We start from the raw sequence: 15,428 nt of genomic DNA on the forward strand, positions 1-15,428 counted from the left end.
CCGTCGGCAGAGCCGCCGCCGCCGCCCGCTTAGGAAACGTCGCGGGGAAGGAAGATTTTCCATGCAAGGGGAGGGAATGAAGGAGAATAAAAGGGGAGAATTGCACGACCCCCTTGCCTTGCAAAGGGGAGGCGATCTGCACGCCTTTCCGCCTTTGCATTTGCCATGCAGGGACAAAGGACACAAATAGGCTTGTGTATCTGAAGAAGTGTGCATGCACACGAAGGCTCATACCAAGAACTAACTTAGTTGGTCTTTAAGGTGCTACTAGAAGGAATTTTTTTTATTTTAAATAGGCTTGGAAATTGCTTATATGTGAGTGCCTGGAGGCGGTTGGAGGATGGATGGCGGCTGACAGATTGGGGTTGAATCCTGACAAGACAGAAGTACTGTTTTGGGGGGACAGGGGGCAGGCGGGTGTGGAGGACTCCCTGGTCCTGAATGGGGCGACTGTGCCCCTGAAGGACCAGGTGCGCAGCCTGGGAGTCATTTTGGATTCACAGCTGTCCATGGAAGTGCAGGTCAGGTCTGTGTCCAGGGCGGCTGTTTACCAGCTCCACCTGGTATGCAGGCTAAGACCCTCCCTGCCCGCGAACTGTCTTGCCAGAGTGGTGCATGCTCTGGTTATCTCCCACTTAGACTACTGCAATGTGCTCTATGTGGGGCTCCCTTTGAAGGTGACCCGCTAACTACAACTAAACCAGAATGCGGCAGCTAGACTGGTGACTGGGGGCGGCCGCCAAGACCACATAACACCAGTCTTGAAAGACCTACACTGGCTCCCAGTACGTTTCTGAGCACAATTCAAAGTGTTGGTGCTGACCTTTAAAGCCCTAAATGGCCTCAGCCCAGTATATCTGAAGGAGCGTCTCCACCCCCATCGTTCTGCCCGGACACTGAGGTCCAGCTCCAAGGGCCTTCTGGCAGTTCCCTCGCTGCAAGAAATAAAGTTACAGGGAACCAGGTAGAGGGCCTTCTCGGTAGTGGCGCCAACCCTGTGGAACGCCCTCACTTTAGATGTCAAGAAAACAAGCAGCTATCTTCTCTTTAAAAGACATCTGAAGGCAGCCCTGTTTAGGGAAGTTTTTAATATTTGATGCTGTATTGTTTTTAATACTTGATTGGAAGCCGCCCAGAGTGGCTGGGGAGACTCAGCCAGATGGGTGGGGCATAACTAAAAAATTATTATTATTATTATTATTATTATTATTATTATTATTATGGTTGGGTGTCTTAATCTTGAAACAAGAGACAGGGCAAGGCAGGCTTTTATTATTATTTATTTCTAAGTGCATTCTTCTGAGCTGGTAAGAACATCCCGTCGTTTTCCTCATTTATCAGCTTGCAGACTGGTCAGGAAAGTGGTAGTAAAATGAATAAGCAAACCCCCAGGTTGCTGGTCATAGCTGTCAGTTTTCAGATTTGAAAATAAGGGATCAGCAGCCTGGAAAAGAAGGGATCAGCAGCCTAACAATCCGGGATAGCAGCAGGAAACGGTGCTGGAATAAGGGAATTTCCCGCAAAAAAAGGGAAGGTTGACAGCTATGTTGCTGGTGGATTGTGTAGAAAGAGACATGTGAATTTTGCTTCCGATATATGTACTTTATTTATTATTATTAATTAAATTTCTATAGCGCCCTTCATCTGAGGATCTTCTTCTTTGGCAATCCCTCGTAGCCGACTAAGATTGTCTTCCATAAACATGGTTTTAACAATGAGTCTGTAAGTGACTGTGGAGGCCAATTCTGGATCCACACGTCATTCCACAGTGGGGACATTGGTTTCCTGGCGGGAGTTGATCACGGTGTGGATTTGCCAAGCGTGCCTTCCTCTTAGCGCATTTCTCCCTTGCATCCTGAGTCCGAGTGTCTTCAAACTTTGGAAAAGGCTGTTCTCCAACTGGAGCACTCGCAGGCCAGTGTTTCGCAGTTGTCAGTGTTTATACTACATTTTTTTAGATTTGCCTTGAGACAGTCTTTAAACCTCTTTTCCTGACCACCAGCATTACGCTTTCCATTTTTAAGTTCGGAATAGAGTACAGTAGTTGCTTTGGAAGACGATCATCAGGCATCCGCACAACATGACCAGTCCAACAAAGTTGATGTTGAAGAATCATTGCTTCGTCACTAGTGAGCTTTGCTTCTTCCAGTAGTTTTTGGAGCTGAGGTGTTCTTATCCCCCCCCTTTATTTTACTCCAGACTTTGATTTCCCATATAATGAACTTCATGGCACAAAATATTGGTTTCCAAAAAGACCTTTATTTTTAAAAAACAAAAATTAGAAAGGCATTTATTTATTTAGAAAACTGAAGCTGGCTGGCTTAAGTCCTGTGGTTGGGCAACTGTCCCTGGAAAATAGGAGCACTTGGAGGGTTTGCTTTCACTGGGGGGTCCTTTTACATTACATTCCCTCTGAATTCACGCCCCTTATCTCCAGCCACCAATAAGTGGTGGGGTGACAAAAGCAGTTGTGATTTTTTATTTTCTTGGCAGCTGCGTAGGTGAGATGAGCCCAAGAGCCCAGAGGGCACAAATGTTGGCAACTCGTTTCTGTGTCCCCGGATGGCCCTGCCTGCCCCCAAGCTACCAGGGCTGCTCCCCCCCCGGAAACTGCCTCTTTCCCCTCATTCGCCATGACCATTTATGACATCACAGGAAGTTGGTAGATGTCTATGACATCACAGGCCAACGGTCACAGCTGGGGAAACATCTGCACAGCCCTCGCTGCCCTCACAATGGTGGGGCACCTCAGCAGTTATTAAAATGAGATGACCCCCCCCTTGTGAGGCCTGGGAGGTCTGTGCAGATGTTTCCCCAGCTGTGGCCATTGGCTACCAACACCCTGTGATGTCACAAGGGGGTGCAACCCCCCCTTCCTGTGACATCACTACCAGGGAGGGGTACCCTATGATCCTAAAGATTTCCCATACAATAAAAACATGGCGCGAAACGGATTTCTTTTCAGAAAGCGTTTATTTTGGAAAAAATTAGAAAGCCGCTTATTTAGAAAACAGGAGCTTTCTGGCTTAAGTCCTACGGTTCTCTTCATGACTTTCACGGCTGGTCTCCGGGAAAACCTCGCCGGCTCCGGCCATCCCTGAAAGGCAAAGGCAAACAGATGAGTGGGATGGCCACCATCCGACAGCGTCAACCCAGACTCCCCTGGCTTCCGCCCAGCAACTTCACCCCTGGCAGGCCTGCACAATGGGCAGGCTCCCGGAGATGAAGGAAAACCAGTTTTCGTTCACAGATAGCAACCAGCTTCATCAGCCTTGCGGCCTCCCTTGGCGTCTATCTGTGAACACTGGCTTCACCTAGACGCCTCCACGAGCTGCCGAACGGCCAACTTACCCTCCTCACTACCAGCTGGTCCACACCTGCAAATATCAGCCAGCTTCAGCTTAGGGCGTCCACTGACATCATTTAAATGCAAATGCAAATCACAACTGGTTTCCGCCTAGGGGCATTCACCCGCTGCCCTATCTGCAGCTTCCCTCCTCGGTTTGGCTGCCTGTTAATAAACAAACCTAGGCTTCCAAACTACAGTTTGCACCCATTTCGACAGGCGTAGCCTTGCGGCATCCGCTAGCCTGAATGCAAACTCTTCCGGCATCCATCCACCACCAACAGCCTGGCCAGGTCCATCGCCAGACGTAAGCCAGCTTCAGAGCTGAATATCGGCCGCCTTCAGGTAGCGATCCCACTAGCAAGTCAACTGGAACTTGCCTTCTCCTTGCTCCACAGCATCCCAACGCCAGGCGATCGCCTCCTTCCGCTTGCCAGCTTGCCGCCACCGTCTGGTCTTGGGGAAAACCTCGCCGCCATTGGATGTCCCTGAAAGGCAAAGGCAAACACGTTGATGGGATGGCGACTATCACAGCGTCCACCCAGACTCTTCCACAGGCTTTGGTCTGACAACTTCATCCCTGACTGGCCTGCCCCGTCAAGGCAGGTTGCAGAGGTGGAGGGCCACCAGTTTGATGCGGTAGATCCACATGGGACTACACTGGTTTCCCTGCTTTCCACCTCTAGGGCTGTGCCGGGTAGTTTCCCTCCTCGCTTTGGCCGTCGACGTAAGGTCAAGAGCTCTACGACTGTCAGCAAGCTGACATTCTCAAAAGGTAGGTCTGTTGACCTTGGGTTGAGGGCCAAAGACACAGGTGAATGTCACCAGATAGCGTTCACAAATGGATCGGCCAGCTTCACAGGCTCTCGGTCTGCACTGACATCCCCAAATGTGAACCTGGCTTCTCCAAGGCGCCACCACTAGAAGCCGATGGGCAACTCTCCCTCACCACAGAATTCGCCAAGGGACACTCACCCGCCGCCAAAGGGGCAGCTTCCCTCCTCGGTTTGTCCGCCTGTTAATAAACAAACTAGGCTTCCAAACCCGCTTGCATCCCCTCGGCCAGTCTTGTAGCCTTGCGGCATCAACCAGGCACTGAATGCAAACCTTCCGGCAATCCATCCACCACCAACAGCCGCGCCAGGTCCATTGCCAGACCTCCCCCTGCTTCAGACCTGAATTTCATCCACCTTCAAGTGCGATCCCACCAGCAAGTAAACCTCAACTTGCCTTCTCCTTGCTCCACAGCATCCCAGCGCCGGGCGATCGCCTCCTTCCTCCGGCCAGCTTGCCCCACGGGGCAGGAGACCACCCGAGCTGAGTGCCTCCACTGAGGCAACTGCCTCGGCCTTTGACTTGGCCAGCATTTATACCCTCTCAGCTGCCCAATGTTTTTGTGACCTCACAATGGCAGCATCTGGGGAGGCATCTCCATCACCCCTCAGACCTCACAATGAGGGGCGCAGCTCAGCAGCCATTGGCTCCTTGGCTTTTGACCAAGGATATATATAACACCCCCCTCCCCAATTTGTGCCAGTATCTGAAGGCCACACTGGAAACCCAGGGGGGCAGGAGGGGGGCATTTTTAAGCCCAGTGGTTGCGCTTCCCTCCACACAACACTGGTCAAACGAACAAATGAACAGAACAATGAAAGTGAGTCTCATCTATGCACAGAAATCCTTTCAAGGAGTGACAGGCAGGGAGAAAGTTATCATCTCAGGAAAAAAGCACCTTTTCATCAATCAATTATTTATTGTATTTGACTAAAAGCCATTAAAGGTCCGGTTCCAGAAGTATCCAATCCAATAAAACCTATTAAGACCCAGAAACAAGCAACCATTTACAATAAATCAAATAAATGAATCCCAATAAGACTGTTTTATATGTGACAAGCATCTCAGTCAGGTAAGAGCCAACCTATTTTCCCTTCTGGGTTCTGTCCCTGTAGCACTGCCAACACCTTTTCCAAAAATCTCTGAGGTTTTGCTAGAGCTGACCATGGAGTATGCAATGGAGAAGATCTCCTTAACTGACCCCACAAATAATCTCAACTGCCTTGGAACTTTCCTGTCTCTTCCATCTAAGACCGATGTGGGCATCCTTTGAAAGTGGAGAGCTGAGGTCTGGCAATGGACCTGGCGCGGCTGTTGGTGGTGGACGGATTGCTGGAAGGTTTGCATTCAGTGCCTGGTTGATGCCGCAAGGCTACAAGACTGGCCGAGGGGATGCAAACGGGTTTGGAAGCCTAGTTTGTTTATTATTTGTTTGTTTATTATTATTGTTGTGTGGAGGGAAGTGCAACCACTGGGCTTAGAAATGCCCCCCTCCTGCCCCCCTGGGTTTCTGGTGTGGCCTTCACAGATACTGGCACAAATTGGGGAGGGGGGATGTTATATAGCTCCTTGGTCAAAAGCCAAGGAGCCAATGGCTGCTGAGCTGCGCCCCTCATTGTGAGGTCTGAGGGGTGATGGGGAGGCCTCCCCAGATGCTGCCATTGTGAGGCCACAAAAACATTGGGCAGCTGAGAGGGTATAAATGCTGGCCAAGTCAAAGGCCGAGGCAGTTGCCTCAGTGGAGGCACTCAGCTCGGGTGGTCTCCTGCCCCGTGGGGCAAGCTGGCCGGAGGAAGGAGGCGATCGCCCGGCGCTGGGATGCTGTGGAGCAAGGAGAAGGCAAGTTGAGGTTTACTTGCTGGTGGGATCGCACTTGAAGGTGGATGAAATTCAGGTCTGAAGCAGGGGGAGGTGTGGCAATGGACCTGGCGCGGCTGTTGGTGGTGGACGGATTGCCGGAAGGTTTGCATTCAGTGCCTGGTTGATGCCGCAAGGCTACAAGACTGGCCGAGGGGATGCAAGCGGGTTTGGAAGCCTAGTTTGTTTATTAACAGGTGGACAAACCGAGGAGGGAAGCTGCCCCTTTGGCGGCGGGTGAGTGTCCCTTGGCGAATTCTGTGGTGAGGGAGAGTTGCCCATCGGCTTCTAGTGGTGGCGCCTTGGAGAAGCCAGGTTCACATTTGGGGATGTCAGTGCAGGCCGAGAGCCTGTGAAGCTGGCCGATCCATTTGTGAACGCTATCTGGTGACATTCACCTTTGTCTTTGGCCCTCAACCCAAGGTCAACAGACCTACCTTTTGAGAATGTCAGCTTGCTGACATTCGTAGAGCTCTTGACCTTACGTCGACGGCCAAAGCGAGGAGGGAAACTACCCGGCACAGCCCTAGAGGTGGAAAGCAGGGAAACCAGTGTAGTCCCATGTGGATCTACCGCTTCAAACTGGTGGCCCTCCACCTCTGCAACCTGCCTTGACGGGGCAGGCCAGTCAGGGATGAAGTTGTCAGACCAAAGCCTGTGGAAGAGTCTGGGTGGACGCTGTGATAGTCGCCATCCCATCAACGTGTTTGCCTTTGCCCTTCAGGGACATCCAATGGTGGCGAGGTTTCCCCCAAGACCAGACAGTGGCGGCAGGCTGGCAAGCAGAAGGAGGCGATCGCCTGGCCTTGGGATGCTGTGGAGCAAGGAGAAGGCAAGGGGTCTGGGTGGACGCTGTCGGATAGTCGCCATCCCATCAATGGTTTGCTTTTGACTTTCAGGAGCCGGCAAGGTTTTCCCCAAGACCAGCCGTGAAAGTCATGAAGAGAACTGCAGGATTTAAGCCAGACAGCTCCTGTTTTCTAAATAAATGGCTTTCTCATTTTTTTCCTAAATAAACTTTTTCTGAAAAGAAATCTTTGTATTGTGTCATGTTTTTATTATATGGGAAATCTCTAGGATCATAGGATACCCCTCCCTGGTAGTGATGTCACAGGAAGAGGGGGCTGCATCCCCTTGTGACATCACAGGGAGTTGGTAGCCAATGGCCACAGCTGGGGAAACATCTGCAAAGCCCTCCCTGGCCTCACAATGGCGGGGGTCACCTCATTTTTAATAACTGCTGAGGTGCCCCAACTTCCTGTGATGTCACACGCGGACATGGTGAATGAGGGGAAAGAGGCAGCTTCTGGGGGCGGGGGAACCCTGGTAGTTTGGGGGCAGGCAGGGCCATCCGGGGACACAGAAACGAGTTGCCAACATTTGCGCCCTCTGGGCTCTTGGGCTCATCTCGCCTACGTAGCTGCCAAGAAAATCAAAAGAAATCACAACTGCTTTTGTCACCCCACCATTTATTGGTGGCTGGAGATAAGGGGCGTGAATTCAGAGGGAATGTAATGTAAAAGGACCCCCCAGTGAAAGCAAACCCTCCAAGTGCTCCTATTTTCCAGGGACAGTTGCCCAACCACAGGATTTAAGCCAGCCAGCTTCAGTTTTCTAAATGAATAAATGCCTTTCTAATTGTTTTTAAAAATAAAGGTCTTTTTGGAAACCAATTTTTTGTGCCATGAAGTTTATTATATGGAAAATCAAGGTGTGGAGTAAAATAGGGGGGGATAATTAACAATAACACATCAGCTCCAAAAACTAATGGTTTTGGAGCACTGCAAAAACTAACGAGTTTAAGGGAAAGCTTTAAAAAGTGGGAAGGTCGGGGGGCCTTGGTGGTTGCCAAGGAAGGTGTCTGAGGGTGCCATGGAGTCCACCTTCCACCCTGGGAACCTCCGCCTGGACCCTGAAGATGAAGCAGATCACCAGTTCCTATGTAATGGGAAGACCATGTGTAACTTTAACTCGACCAGAGATGGTCTTTGCTCTCAGCTGGGTGTGGAGGTAGCGATTGGGAGTGTGAGGAGGTGCTAGCACAGCATGCCCTTGTTGCGACCCAAAGGGCTTGAAGGGACAGGATACCCAAATCCTGTCTGTGAAATCACCCCAGGCCTCAAAACTGTTCCTCACAAGATGCTGTGCATAGGCAAAATGTTACTTTTAAAGGCTAATGAATAGGCTCTGTCATTGCCAAGAACACTCAGAGAACTGAATCTTATCTCATTCTAGTTGCAACATCTTTGGACATCCAGGGCTCCTCGACCCCTTGGCTTTCATTCCCCTTTCCTGGGAAGGATGCCAAGAGTCCACAACAGTCCCAAGACAGCTTTCTGTTCATGCTCAGAGGAACTCATGGGCAGGACTCTGGAAGAAGGAGGAGAAAGGGGGAGGGAACTGGAAAGGGGTATATATGCTCTGCGCACATGACTGTGAACCCGTGCATGCTTTTTGTGACTTATCACACTTGCTCCTTCTACCAGTTCATGGATGGTAGAAATAAAGCTTTTTCTCTGAAACTATTCCTTGAGTGTCTGTTGACTCCCACTTCCCTTTCCCAGGCGCAGTATTTTTCCCACCCGAGGGCAAAGCCTCATAGAATCATAGAGTTGGAAGAGACCACAAGGGCCATCGAGTCCAACCCCCTGCCAAGCAGGAAACACCATCAGAGGACTCCTGACATATGGTTGTCAAGCCTCTGCTTAAAGACCTCCAAAGGAGGAGACTCCACCACACTCCTGGGCAGCAAATTCCACTGTCGAACAGCTCTTACTGTCAGGAAGTTCTTCCGAATGTTTAGGTGGAATCTTCTTTCTTGTACTTTGGATCCATTGCTCCGTGTCCGCTTCTCTGGAGCAGCAGAAAAACAACCTTTCTCCCTCCTCTATGTGACATCCTTTTCTATATTTGAACATGGCTATCTTATCACCCCTTAACCTCCTCTTCTCCAGGCTAAACATGCCCAGCTCCCTTAGCCGTTCCTCATAAGGCACCGTTTCCAGGCCTTTGACCATTTTGGTTGCCCTCCTCTGGACACGTTCCAGTTTGTCAGTGTCCTTCTTGAACTGTGGTGCCCAGAACTGGACACAGTACTCCAGGTGAGGTCTGACCAGAGCAGAATAAAGTGGCACTATTACTTCCCTTGATCTAGATGCTATACTCCTATTGATGCAGCCCAGAATTGCATTGGCTTTTTTAGCTGCCGCGTCACACTGTTGGCTCATAAGGCTACAGGCTGGGACCTGCCTCCTTCGCATCCAGCTCCCTCCGGCCACCTGCACGACACCCACCTCCCAAAGAAGAGATTCGCAGAGTCCATTTCGGGAGAAGCAACTGTTAACGGAGAAATCTGAGGGCTCCCTTGGACAAAAAAACAAGGACACCAGCCAGGAATACCAGAGCAAAACAGCAGCCAGTAGGCTTGGTCTTTATTGGAGACTGTCGCCACAGGACTCCCACCTGCCACCAGGTGGAACAAGATGGAAGCCCCGAACAAAAGAGCCCCCAAACTTTTATTAGCTGCTAAATCCCAGTTGCTGGAAACCACAAGGCTCTTGCGATTGGTTTATACTTGCAGGTTTCCCAGGGACAGCTGGTTGGCCACTGGTGAGTTCAGGATGCTGGACTACTAGATGGACCACTGGGCTAATCTAGCAGGCTTTTCTGGTGTTCACGAAGAATGAGCAAGATAATAATAATAATAATAATAATAATAATAATAATAATAATAATAATAAATTTTATTTATATCCCGCCCTCCCCAGCCGAAGCCGGGCTCAGGGCGGCTAACAACAATCAAATAATCAAACAGTCAAATAGTCACACAATCTAAAAATAGTTCATTATAAAAATTAATTAAATCAAATTGATGGCAACCAATTAAGCAAAATTCTGTGCAGGTTGCCAGAGGAGGGAGTCAGGCTGCGCCCTGACCAAAGGCCTGGCGGAACAACTCTGTCTTGCAGGCCCTGCGGAAAGATGTCAGGTCCCGCAGGGCCCTAGTCTCTTGTGGCAGAGCATTCCACCAGATTGGGGCCGCAGCCGAGAAGGCCCTGGCTCTGAGGCCTAGGACCTTGAGGATGTTATTATTTGCAGACCGTAGGTTTCTCTGTGGGGCATACAATAATAATAATAATAATAATAATAATTTATTTGTACCCCGCCCATCTGGCTGGATTTCCCCAGCCACTCTGGGTGACTTCCAACCAAATATCAAAATACAGTAATACATCAAACATTAAAAGCTTCCCTGAACAGGGCTGCTTTCATATGTCTTCTAAAAGTCTGGTAATTGTTCTCTTTGACATCTGGTGGGAGGGCGTTCCACGGGGCGGGTGCCACTACCAAGAAGGACCTCTGCCTGGTTCCCTGTAACCTCACTTCTCGCAGGGAGGGAACCGCCAGAAGGCCCTCGGAGCTGGACCTCAGTGTCCAGGCTCAACAATGGGGGTGGAGACGCTCCAGATATACTGGACTGAGGCCATTTAGGGCTTTTACCTTTGCCATTTACCTTGTCCAGCCCTCATTTTAACCAGTGTCTCTGTAAAAATATTATGAGGAACTTATTGAAATCAAGGTAAACTATGTCCACAGTGTTCCCCTGATCCACTGGGTTGCCGTGGAGCGCAACTCGAACGCGCTCATCCCGAAGCACATTCAACCCGAGGTATGACTGTAGTTGTTTATCTCTTTGACATCTGATGGGAGGGCATTCCACAGGGCGGGCGCCACCACCAAGAAGGCCCTCTGCCTGGTTCCCTGTAGCCTTGCTTCTCGAAATGAGGGAACCGCCAGAAGGCCCTCGGCACTGGACCTCATCGTCCGGGCAGAATGGTGGGGGTAGATATGCTTCTTCAGGTATCCTGGGCGGAGGCCATTAAGGGCTTTAAAGGTCAACACCAACACTTTGAACTGTGCTCGGAAACGTACTGTTTGCCATGAAGATGTGCCATGAAGCTATGCCATGAGCTAACCAGAGCTTGCCAGTCTCACTGTCTGCTGGTTCCATGATGCCAGTCTTGCAATGTAAGAACAGCTGCCTTGGATCAGACTGAAGTCCTGTCTAGTTAGGCATTCTTTCCTCCAGCGGTCAAGCAGGTTCCCAAGCACTTCAGCCCTCTTCCACTCCAACAACTGCTATTCAGGAACAATTTTTTCAAAATACCCATCACTGTAAGAGAAAGAGGAAAGGTAAGAAAAAAAAGGTGTGCATTTTTGCATAATTAATAGGGACTGCACATTCAGCTCTTCTGCTTGAAAAAATGCTGAGTTGCTTGGGGAATAAATTATTCTTTAGTTTGGAATGCCCACAGGCTGGCGAATAGTAGTGACTTAATTCTCAGGAATGTTGCTTGCAATAAATATTAGAGAACGTTCTGCCAAGTTAAAATACAATTTAATGGTAAGTAGTGGTTATGTCAGGAAAGCACAGACCTGGGAGGAGACGCCTGTCTTTGTTAAATTAGGTCAGAACAACATATAATTTTATTTTGTACATGTGTTGTTGTTTTTTAAAAACTAGTTTTTCCTATAGATATAAGGTCATGTAAATCTTTGGTCTTTTCCCCCTTCTTTTTATCATTTTTTTGTCTTTGTTTCAAAATTTTCCTTTCCCCTTTCTTTTCTTTTTGTATTTAACTCTGAAATACTTACCTTCGTTGTATGTTTGTATCTTTGTATTTTAAACCAATAAAGATTTAATTTAAAAAACAGCAACAAGTTTTTCATATCTATATTTTGGTAATTTTATTATGTATACTGTTGTTAAAGTCTGTTTCATCACTGTGTTTAATGAGTGCTTTGTACCACTTTATGTAATCTGCTTAGATTTTTTTAAAATAAGAAATACATCAATCTTCTTAAATACAGACAGTACAAACCAAGTTCAGAACTGTATTTCCTGTGATAGGCCACTGTTTCACAATTTAGACTTGAGTCCTTCTGCATGATCCTATTGTTTCTGGATTGAGTGGTCGATTTGGATGTTGGTCATGGGGTCCCAATCAAACTTGCGATTTGGTATCTGTGAGATGGGAGCTTTGTAGTTACGCATCTCTGAACTGGTCAGACCAGTCTGTATGTTAAGTTAATGGCCTTAGCTGGTTTGAAACACCCTTCATTGACATGGCATTGACAACTGGTGGGCATGGCCCTTTCAGCAGGGCTAGACATTCCCTACCCGCCCCACCTGTTGATAGAATAGGCCTGGGTCTAGTCTTTTGCTTTTGATCTGGGTCAAATCAGGAAGCTTCAAAAGACATGCAGAGTTTTGCTCTGTGTGCTGATTCCAGAGCCATGGCTTCGGGGACCACCATTCCCATAAAAGCCTAATGGGAAAGCAATGCCTGTTTGGAGTGTGAAATATACTCAGAGTCGCAAAGTGATTTCATGCTCTTTATTCAGCTCATAGTGGTGAGGAGGAATGAATGAAAGTCCCCTCCCAGTATCTGCCTTATATACATTATTTACACAATGGGCTGCACATGATTGGCTAATTCCGGAATTCTACTGTAAGCCAATCAGGTTGTGGATTCACTTCAATCTGGAGCAGGATTGGGTGGTTCCTGCCAACCAATCATACTGCTGCATTCTGAATCCTATTGTTCTAGGACTAATCAGACTGCTGCAATTTGGATCCTATTGTTCTCAGTACATAACACCCCTCCCCTCTAAGTTCCAGTCCTGCCCGGGAGGTCGCATTCATAGTCCTCAAGGTATGCCGGCGGCCTACGTGTGCGTTGCGGCCTGGGGTGTTCCCTGGTCCGGGCTCCAGGTTCTGGCTCGTGTTCCAAGGATGCTGGCTGTGATGGGGTTGTTTGGTCTGGTGCAACCGGCTCGCTCAGTCGTGGTTCTGGTTCTGGTGTCCTTTCGGCCTCACGGGTCCTCTCTGTATTTACTGATTCTGCCTCTCCTGCTGGCCCCTCCTGCTCTATGGGCCTCACTGCCCCGCTGTTCCCTTGGGATTCCTCTGACCTGTCCTCCTCCTGGGTTTCTCCCGGGAATCGTCGCCGTATCTGGTCGCAGTGGCGGCGCCAGCATTGCCCCCCATCCGTTAGCACCTCGTACGACACTGGGCCAGTGACCCTGGTGACTGTGGCGGGTACCCATGCTGGGCCTGCCCCAAAATTCTTTGCGTACACTGGGTCCTGGGCCTCGAAGGTCCAGGGGTTCTTGCCTTCCCCCACCACTACCTCATCCTGAGCTCTATCGGGGTGAAGGCGGTCCAATCTGATTGCAAGGCGCCGACCCATTAGTAGTTCAGCGGGGCTCCGGCCAGTCGTTGAGCTGGGGGTGCTGTGCTGTGCTAGAAGGAATGTGGCAAGGCGGTACTCCCAGTCCCCTTGCGTCATGCGGCGAAGGGTGTCCTTGGTGGTCCGCACCATGCGTTCTGCTTGGCCATTGGTGGCAGGGTGGAACGGCGCCGAACGGATGTGGCGGATGGCGTTCTGTGCTGTGAAGGTTTGGAATTCTCCTGACGTAAAGGCAGTCCCGTTGTCTGAGACGAGAGTGTCAGGGAGCCCGTGGGTTGCAAACAGCCTGCGTAGTACCCGGATGGCTGCGGACGTGGAAGTGGACGGTACCAGTGCGACTTCCAGCCATTTGGTGTAGGAGTCCACCACTATGAAGAATGTTTTCCCCTGAAAGGGGCCAGCAAAGTCCACATGCAGGCGTGACCATGGTGCTCGGGCGGACTCCCAGGACTGGACTGGGGCCCTTGGGGGATCTGGGCGGGATTCTTGGCAGGCCTGGCAGTGTTTGACCCAGGCCTCTATCTCTCCATCAATCCCCGGCCACCACACATAACTCCTGGCAAGGGCCTTCATTCTTACTACCCCTGGATGTGTCTCGTGTAGGGCTGTAAGGACCCTTTTGCGGAGGGGCTGGGGAACAACGACTCTGCTTCCCCATAACAGGCACCCCTTGTGGGCCGACAGTTCATGTTTGCGGGTTGTGTAGCCAGCGAATTCCGGCCCAGGGCTGCTGCTGGGCCATCCCCTCCACACCCAGTCCAGGACCCGGGAGATGATCCTATCTTTCTTGGAATGGTGTGCAACTTCTTGTGCCTGAATGGGGCGGTCGGGAAGCAGCTCCAGGCTCATAACCTCTTGTGCAGGTGCTGGGTCAGGGCCTGTTTCCGGTAGTGGTAGCCTGCTGAGGGCGTCCGCATGGCCCATCGCCTTCCCAGGTCGGTGAATCAGTGCATACTGGTAGCTGGCAAGGAAAATTGACCACCTGAGGACGCGAGGAGACAGCACTTGGGGGGTCTGCCTTTCGGGGGCAAACAAGCCAAGCAATGGCTTGTGGTCAGTCACCACGGTGAAGGGCCTCCCGTACAAGAAATCATGGAATTTTTTTACTCCCTTCACGATTGCCAGACCCTCCTTGTCAATTTGCGAGTAGTTCCGCTCGGTTGCGTTGAGTGTCTGGGAAAAGTACGCCACCGGTACCTCTCTTCCATCCGGGAGTTGGTGCCCCAGGACAGCGCCAATGCCATAGGGTGAGGCGTCGCATGCTAGCACCACCGGCAGCCTCTCGTCGAAGTGTGCCAAGACAGAGTTTGAGACAAGCAAGTCCTTGACTGCCTGGAATGCGGCCTCCTGGCGCTGGCCCCACACCCAGGGGGCCCGCTTGTCCAGGAGTCTGTGTAGGGGCTCCGCTACCGCCGCCTTGTGGGGAAGGAAGGAATGGTAAAAGTTCAATAGTCCCAAGAAGGCCTGAAGTTCAGTCTTGCTCTTGGGCGCTGGGGCATCACAAATAGCCCGTACCTTGTCCCCAGTCGGGTGGACCCCTTCTGCGTCCACCATAAATCCCAGAAAGTCCACCTGAGGCACTCCTAGTAGACATTTTTCCCGCTTCACCTTGAGACCCGCCGTCTGGAAACGGTGCAGAACGGTGCGGAGGCGGTCCTCAAACTCCTCTGGTGTGGGCCCGGCAATCAACACATCATCGAAGAAGGGGGTGACACCAGGAATCCCTTTAAGGAGAGAGTCCATTAGATTCTGGAATATGCCTGGTGCCACGCTGACCCCGAATTGCAGCCGCTTTACCCTGAACGCTCCTCTGTGCGTCACAATCGTCTGTGCCTCTGCTGTGGCCTCATCTACTGGCAGCTGTTGATATGCTTGGGCCAAGTCCAGCTTGCCAAAAATTTTCGACCCAGCCAGCGTGGCAAGGACATGGCTGACCACTGGCACTGGGTATGCGTGGGCCGTGAGGGCCTTGTTTATGGTACATTTGTAGTCTGCACAGATGCGGACCGAACCATTAGGCTTGACGGGTGTGACGATTGGAGTTTCCCAGGGGGCATTAGGCACCGGCTCCAGCACTCCTTGCTCCACGAGTCGGTCCAATTCCTCGTCTATACGGGGTTTCAAGGCGAACGGGACCC

The 15,428-nt window shown here is 50.6% G+C and overlaps 1 protein-coding gene and 2 long non-coding RNA genes across 4 annotated transcripts in view; 2 read left to right on the forward strand and 1 right to left on the reverse strand.

Moving 5' to 3' along the window:
* Positions 1-15,428, forward strand: part of LOC309515042 (sorcin) — a 140,999-nt gene that overhangs the window by 52,927 nt on the left and 72,644 nt on the right. The window lies entirely within an intron of this gene.
* LOC309515666 lies at positions 2,955-4,200 on the reverse strand. The gene is made up of 2 exons (XR_014212609.1): positions 3,727-4,200; positions 2,955-3,097 (listed from the first exon to the last, which is right to left on the reverse strand). It is a non-coding gene; the product is annotated as an uncharacterized lncRNA (long non-coding RNA).
* LOC309515667 lies at positions 5,642-7,071 on the forward strand. The gene is made up of 2 exons (XR_014212610.1): positions 5,642-6,019; positions 6,762-7,071. It is a non-coding gene; the product is annotated as an uncharacterized lncRNA (long non-coding RNA).

Source organism: Podarcis vaucheri (assembly GCF_965113315.1).
Source record: "Podarcis vaucheri genome assembly, chromosome: 12".
Lineage (NCBI taxonomy): Eukaryota > Metazoa > Chordata > Lepidosauria > Squamata > Lacertidae > Podarcis > Podarcis vaucheri.